Source organism: Ovis aries, chromosome 13 (genome assembly GCF_016772045.2).
Source record: "Ovis aries strain OAR_USU_Benz2616 breed Rambouillet chromosome 13, ARS-UI_Ramb_v3.0, whole genome shotgun sequence".
NCBI lineage: Eukaryota > Metazoa > Chordata > Mammalia > Artiodactyla > Bovidae > Ovis > Ovis aries.
This window is the reverse complement of record NC_056066.1, coordinates 23,279,583-23,287,392: the sequence shown is the minus strand read 5'-3', so window position 1 is coordinate 23,287,392 and position 7,810 is coordinate 23,279,583. Positions and strand designations below refer to the sequence as shown.

Sequence of the window (7,810 nt, the reverse complement as noted above, 5' to 3'; positions counted from 1 at the left end):
AGGAGATCCAACCAGTCCATTCTAAAGGAGATCAGTCCTGGGAATTCTTTGGAAGGAATGATGCTAAAGCTGAAACTTCAATACTTTGGCCACCTCCTGTAAAGAGTTGACTCATTGGAAAAGACTCTGATGCTGGGAGGGATTGGGGGCAGGAGGAGAAGGGGACGACAGAGGATGAGATGGCTGGATGGCATCACTGACTTGATGGACGTGAGTCTGAGTGAACTCCGGGAGTTGGTGATGGACAGGGAGGCCTGGCGTGCTGCGATTCATGGAGTCGCAAAGAGTCAGACACGACTGAGCAACTGAACCGAACTGAACTGATGTATATTTCTAGATCCATTTCTATGCATTTTTTATTGTGATAAAATATACATAACATAAAATTTGCTATGTTAACCGCTTTGAAGTATATAGTTCAGTGCATTATGTACAAAAAAGTTGTGTGCTTCTGGATTTCTGTGTCATCCTCGTGCAGTGACCATGCCAATCTTCTCTGTGTGGTTCCAATTTTAGTCCATGTGCAGCTGAAGCAAGCACTCTATGCAATTTTAAATGTGCATGTTCCAATGTTATAAATGTAATCATACCATACTAAGGAAGAAAAAAGGAAAAAAGGTGAAAGACAGACATTCCTGGTAAAACAAAATATTTGTGACCAGCAGAAATGTGAAAAGAACTCTTCAGGAAGGAGGAAAATGATAACAGTTGGAAATTTTAATCCACAAAATAGAGTGAATAATGCCAGAAATGGTAAGTTCAGTTCAGTTCAGTCGCTCAGTCTTGTCCGACTCTTTTCCAACCCCATGAATGTGAAATGACATGCCACACTGAAACTGGGATTTGTTCTTGTTCTGTCACTGCCTCCCCACCTCACACACACACTCACACACACACACACACACACACACTCACACACCCCTCTGCCACTACATACCCACTGAGATCAGGAACTGTTTCCTCTTCCTTCTCATTCCCAGTGCCTAGCACAGAGCCTGACCTACAGTGATTGCCCAGAAATTATTTATCTATTGCTTTTCAATGTTCATAATGTTCTTTTTTTAAAAAAAGATAATGGATTTAATGGGCTTTTTCAAACTTATTTATTTGGCTGCATCAAGCCTTAGTTGCGGCTTGTGGGCTCTTCATTCCGTCATGCAGGGTTCTCTCTAGTAGTGATGCAGGGCTCGGTAGTTGTGGCACACAGGTTTAGCTGCCCCGAGGCATGTGGGATCTTAGTTCCCCAACCAGGGATCAAACCCGGATCCCCTGCATTGGAGAGTGGAGCCTTAGCCACTAGGCCACTGGGGAAGTCCATTAATAATGTTCTTACTAATGCCAAGTCAGCTTGCATATTTCTGAGGGCTTTGGGCTCTTTTCTCGGGGATTCTGTTTGATGAAGCACACACTCCACTTTGACTTCCAGATGCCTGGTCGGCCGAGTTGACAAGGGCAGGAATGGAAGCTGCTGCACTCCTGCTCCAGCCTTTCCTCTTGATCCTCAAAGGGCTAGAGCCAAGCTTTCTTCCATCCCTCCTTTGGGTTCAGGCACAGCGCCAGCCTCAGCCCCAGCATTTGAATCATACGCTCCTTTGGCCAAGTTTTAAGAGCCAACTTGCACTTTGGCTGTAGCAATATGTTCTGATTCCTTCGCATGTGGTTTGGGCTCATTGATATTCATGAACTTGCAAACAGGAGACCTGTCTCACCGGGAGGCTGGGCAGTGGGTGAAGGGCCATTTCCTGGTCTCCCTGCGGTGTTGGCCAGGCTGCTGTGCCCACTAAAAATAGCCCAGATGCTCCCAGAGGAATTCTTTAAGCCCCTGTCCAGATGGAACAGATCTTTCTTCATTGAGCTTTGGGTATTTTGGCCTCCAGAGATGAGTACCCAGAAGCCCATGTCACCCTGGAAGATACTAACTGCGTTTTCACTTCTTGGGGCCCCTGATGTGTATTTGATTCAGTTAAAACTGTGTTCCCAGGTCCAGTGTTATACAACAGCTAAGAAGGAACACCAGAGCAGAGAGTAATGTCCACGGTGGCAGAGGTTGCTGCAGTTCCATGGGCCAGCAGCCAAGGAGATTGCTTTTTCTTGGAATAGGTTAATATTTCTGCTTTTTATTTTCCTGGTTAGGTCATAGACTCATAGTACAAGCACGTCTTTGCTTCCCTTAGCTTAGCTAAGCCATTTTCCAGAATAAGCACTCTAGCTCCTCAGTTGTATACTGGTGTGTACATGTGTGTGTATGTGTGTATGTATATGTGTGTGCAAATAATGTAGGGGTCTCGCCTAGACCAGCCACACTTTCAGGGAGTTCCAACACATGAGGGCCTCCTGCTAGTTACAGTAAAATAGCAGTACTGGAATCATTATCTTCAGATTTATAGTACATGTTATGTACTAGGCACTTTGTTACATACTTTTCAAGGTTTATCTGCTTAAATCCTTATGAGGACCATGTGAGATAGGCCAGTCTTAGCCCCACTTCACAGATAAGGAAACTAAGGTTAATCAAGGGAAGTAATTTTCCCAAAGTCACACCTGCAGAAGTGATAGAGCTGATTTTCTTTCTTTCTTTTTTAAAATGTATATTTATCTACTTATTTGGCTGTGTTGGGTCTTAGTTGTGGCACGTGGGATCTTCCTTGCATCATGCAGGATCTTTCGTTATGGTGCACAGACTCTCTAGTTGTGGCCCTTGGGCTTAGTTCCTCTGAAGCACGTGGGATCTTAGTTTCCTAACAAGGGATTGGAAGTACATCCTTTGCAATCCACAGTGGGGTCCTAACCATTAGACCACCAGGGAAGTCCCCTGAGAAGCTGATTTTCAACCTCAGCCACCTGGCTTCAGAACCACGCTTTTTATTGCCACATGCAGAGACTGATGGGTCAGCTCTCGGAATAACACCATCAAATAAAGAGTGTGGACAGCAGCCAACTCTAATTTTATATTGTTGGGCATAGATGAACTCCCTTCTGCTCAAAGCTAAGGGCCCAAGTGTCTGGACTCTGACTTACAGCACTGGTTAATTTTTTGCTGATGGAACAGTTTGGTGTTTCTCCAACATCCTCCAACCTAGATGCACAGGAACTTGACCAAGGTTCCCTGATGTGGGAAGATGGTAATGTTTTTTCTAGAAGATTGTGAAGAACTGTAACTCTGGTGGGAAGATAGACCTCCTGACTTCTGAGAAAGCAGTGGTGGCGGCCATTCCTTTATTTGGTCATCAGATATTTTTAAGCACCTCTTTTGTTGGGGAGAGAAAGGCAGCAACAGACCCTGCCTTCATAGAGCTTACCATCTGGCAGAGAAGATAGCAGTTCAACGAGCAATTACAGTGACATGCCTTAAGAGCAAAGCTATAGACAGGGCTGGGAACTATGGGTGTGTGAGCCTGGAGGACACTGTCTCCCATTGAGAATTCACATCAAAGTCAAGGTCGGGAGACTGGAAAGGTACAAAGGCAAACTCCAGGATCAGCCCAATGACGAAGAGAGGTAGATTAAGAACACAAGGGTGCTGAGGAGTGCCTCATCTGTCCTCCTGCCAGGACATTTTAAGTGACCACCAAAATATGTTGTGAGCTCTCGTGGGCACCAGAGCAAAAGGCCCCGGGGAGTTTCAGGGTTCTGGTGTTCCTGCTGGTAAGCATGAAGAGCCAAGACATTTCTTATTCTCATTGCTAACATCCACCACCCTGCTAATTGGCTTTGATCTATAGAAACTTGATTACGTCAAGCCATTGCTAAAAGAAGTTTCCTTTTTTCCCTAAATATCAAAGTTTGTGTTTTTTTCATATATTGGATCTGCCATCCTCCCAGGGAGAGTAATTCATTTTCCAGAGTTGACTTGTTTTAAGAAGTAAATTTTCATCCATTTTGAAAGCCTACCACAAAGTGACTTGGCAAAACCCAGAGAACAATTGCAATAATTAAAGACAGCATCTCAGGTTTTCTCCCAACTTTTCATCAAGTGCTCCCACAACAGAGGAAGAGTCAAACCCTTGCCCCTGGGAAGTTTGGAACATCCTTACAGCTCTCATAAATTTCTTCGAAGTTTTTTGTTTTATTTTGAAATACCAACATTAATGAATTTTGCGATTAACTCTGTAACATATGCAGTTATTTTAATATGAAAACAGAATATTGCAGATGAAATGTTGCCATTTGCAACAACATGAATAGACCTTAAAGGTAATATGCTAAGTAAGTGAAATAAATCAGACAAAGGAAGACAAATACCATGTAATTTCGCTCACATGGGGAATATTAAAAACTAGTACCTAAGTGAGCAAACCCAAACAAACATAGATACAGAGGACAGAGGAGCAGTGGTGACCAGAAGGAAAGAGGAAAAGGGGAGTGAGAAATAGGTTAAAAGGATTAACTATACGGTGATGGGTAGAAAGGAAAACTTTGGGTGGTGAGCGTGCTGCAGTGTATACAGAAGTGGAAAAATAATGTCAGACACACGAAACTTACATAATGTAATAAATCAACCTCACCTCGATAAAAGATAAGGAAGACAAGCTGTATTTGCCTCCAAATCTTTGAGCAGTTGATGCTCCAGAAAAATGAGCAGGCTGAATGCTCCAGGGCAAAAAAATCCTTCTCACTTATTTTCATTGCACGGTGCTCTTTTCTATTTATTTATTTTTTTGACCATAAAAACCACCAGTAAGTATAAAAAATTTATAGTGAAATTTGAAAACATTCCACAACACTTAATAATGGTTTCCTCATTACTTTGGGCTGGGGATCACAAATTTAACCCAGAAGGCTGAAATTCATCCTAGATCTCTTTGAATCTGTTTTTATTTATTTATTTGGCTGTGCTAGGTCTTGGTTGTGGCGTGTGAGATCTTCGATCTTCCTTTCGGCATGCTAAATATTAAATTTTGGCATGCAAACTCTTAGTTGTAGCATGTGGGATCTAGTTTCCCAACCAGGGATCAAACCTGGGCCCTGTACATTGGGAGCATGGAGTCCAGTGTACCCACTGGACTGGTTCAACATAGCCACTGGACCACCAGGAAAGTCCCCTGTTTTTGTTTTTAATCTTTACCATGGGGGACAAAAGTGTTTGCCCCAAAAGATTTTTATAGGGACTAAATTGAACTAGCATATGTAAAGTATTGGGAGGTCAATCCAAAAGGAAATCAGTCCTGAATATTCATTGGAGGGACTAATGCTGAAGCTGAAGCGCCAATACTTTGGCCACATGATGTGAAGAACTGACTCATTGGAAAAGACCCTGATGCAGGGAAAGATTGAAGGCCGGAGAAGAAGGGGATGACAGAGGATGAGATGGTTGGATGGCATCACTGACTCAATTTTGAGTTTGAGCAAGCTCCAGGAGTTGGAGATGGACAGGGAGGCCTGGCATGCTGCATTCCATGGGGTTGCAAAGAGTCGGACATGACTGAGCAACTGAGTGGAACCGAACTGAAAGTATCAGGCAATGGACTTCCCTGGTGGCTCAGACAGGAAAGAATTTGCCTGCAATGCAGTAGACCTGGATTCGATCCCTGGGTTGGAAAGATCCCCTGGAGAAGAGAATGGCTACCCACTCCAATATTCTTGCCTAGAGAATTCCATGGACAGAGGAGCCTGGTGGGCTGCAGTCCATGGGGTCACAAAGAGTTGGACAGGACTGAGTAACTACCACTTTTAACTTTTTTCCAAAATATTAGGCAATAATGGATACCCCATAGAAATCTGTTTCTTTCTCATAGGTACATCTCAGTGCAATTTAGACAAACTGCAAAGAAAAAAACCAGTCTTGCTAAGTCCAGGAAAGTCAAAATACTTAACATTTAAAACAGATGATCAAGATTTGGGAAATTTCATTTCTGTTTTCAACTCCTCTGCTGACAATAAAAATTTATTCATTCTTCCTGTGCTGTGGTCTTACCATCCAAAAGTCACAGTAGGAATGCTGACTCCTTATGGAAATAAACGGATGAAAGAAAGACACTTTACACATACATCAGTGACTGCCCTGTGTATCATCCTTGACCATGGTTTTCTAAGTTTGATGGGCTCCATCCTGATAGAATGAGAATTACTCTCCTTCTAGGAACAGAAGAGAAATACAGGGAAAGGGGTTAGCAAACCTGCCCCAGGTGATTAAGTGACCCCCGAGCTGGCCATGATGGGAACGTTAACAGCCCTGACTTCCACATGTCACAGAGACCAGTCCATCTATATAGGCTGATGCCAAGCTGGCAACTTGGAACAGATAGTCAAAGACTCCCTGAGAAACTTTTTTTTTTTTAATTATTGAACAAGAAGACTGAAAAAGTGAGGAAAAATGTCGTTAGATCTCCAATCTCTAACTTATAAATTCTGTATCATCAAATGACGTTTAAAAGAAGAATCAATGATCATATATGATTGAAATAAATGTACATGTTCTGTTTTCTAAAAGTGCTATGAGGCCTAAAATGAGTTATGTAATGCAATAAATGAATTCAATAGGACTGTGAATGAGATAAACCTACCTATTACCATTTTTGCACAGTAACTTGTAATATGTTATTATTTTCTTATAAACAATCAGAGAATTGTTAATTATGTAGGTATAAGTCACTGAGAATTATTTTGAAAACCATATTCCCTTAAAATAAATGTGCTAACTTTAACCATATATAATGAAGGACTGTTGCAAAAGATTCATTAGACAGTACTACAAAAAAAAAAAAAAATCCTCTTACTAAGGCACATTCCTCCTCTTACCTTGGTAAAGAGAGGAAAATATTGCATAAATTACTATGATGCCCTGAACAATGATTACATTTTTTCGATAAATATGATAGATGGAAATGGTATAGAAAACAATAAGCTGAATATACAGAGTGACATTTTATTGTGCACATAGAATTCTCATTAGTTATGGGTTAGATGTATTTAGACCATACAACTGTCGTTGGCATTTTCCTTAATCTATTCTGTTCGTTTACTGCCTTCATAATGACCACAGCGCCCTGCAAGTAGAGTCTCACAAATTTAATCTTTTGCTATTCGATTGCATTTTCATATTTACAAGGCTATTTGGAAAAAAGAAGACCACAGGAAAATGTAGATGCCAGATTGTCACGTGAAATTAAATCTGTGTCCTTAAAAATGAAATGGTGTAGTCAGCGCGGGGCTGTGCTCTTTGCAGAATTAGATCTAGCTTTGTTTCTGGTTGTTCATGTTGCTACAAACTATTTCTTGCTGTCTGGAAACTTCCTTTCTCAAATGATCTGTGCCATATTTCATTTAAATTGCAAGATAGGATAATCGTCTGCAGCGCACTAACATTTCTAGAAGAATTATGTATATAGCTACATCGGCTTAAAGACAGAACGCTAGCTCATATCAGTAGTAAGAGACATAGATAGAAAATGCACTATATTTCTGCATAGCCATCTAAGGCTGGTGTTAATTATCGAGTACAGTCTTTTGTCTTGAGTTGAGCTGTTAACACTTGAAAATCTATTTCCTGAAATTGGCTTCTTGTTATGAATATCAAGGCAAGTGAATCTCAAATAAACATAGAGGAGACAGAATCGTTTTAATTTCCTAAGAGTCACAATCAGATGGCTATTTTTCCCCATTTGGCTGCACCGGCTCTTTGTTGCAGCTTGAAGGATCTTCCAGTTGCAGCATTTGAATTCAGTTCTGGCATGTGAGCTCTAGTTCCCTGACGAGGGATCAAACCCAATGCTTCATGCATTGGGAGCATGAAGTCTTAGCCACTGGACCACCAGGAGAGTCCCCAAATGTTTCATATAATGTTGGGAACGATGTGAATTTGTTGAATGCT

At 41.5% G+C, this 7,810-nt stretch overlaps 1 non-coding gene across 1 annotated transcript; it reads right to left on the bottom strand.

The window, feature by feature from the left end:
- Positions 1–434: 434 nt before the first annotated feature.
- Positions 435–540, bottom strand: LOC114117702 (U6 spliceosomal RNA). Its single transcript, XR_003591360.1, has one exon. It is a non-coding gene; the product is annotated as a U6 spliceosomal RNA (small nuclear RNA).
- Positions 541–7,810: the final 7,270 nt, after the last annotated feature.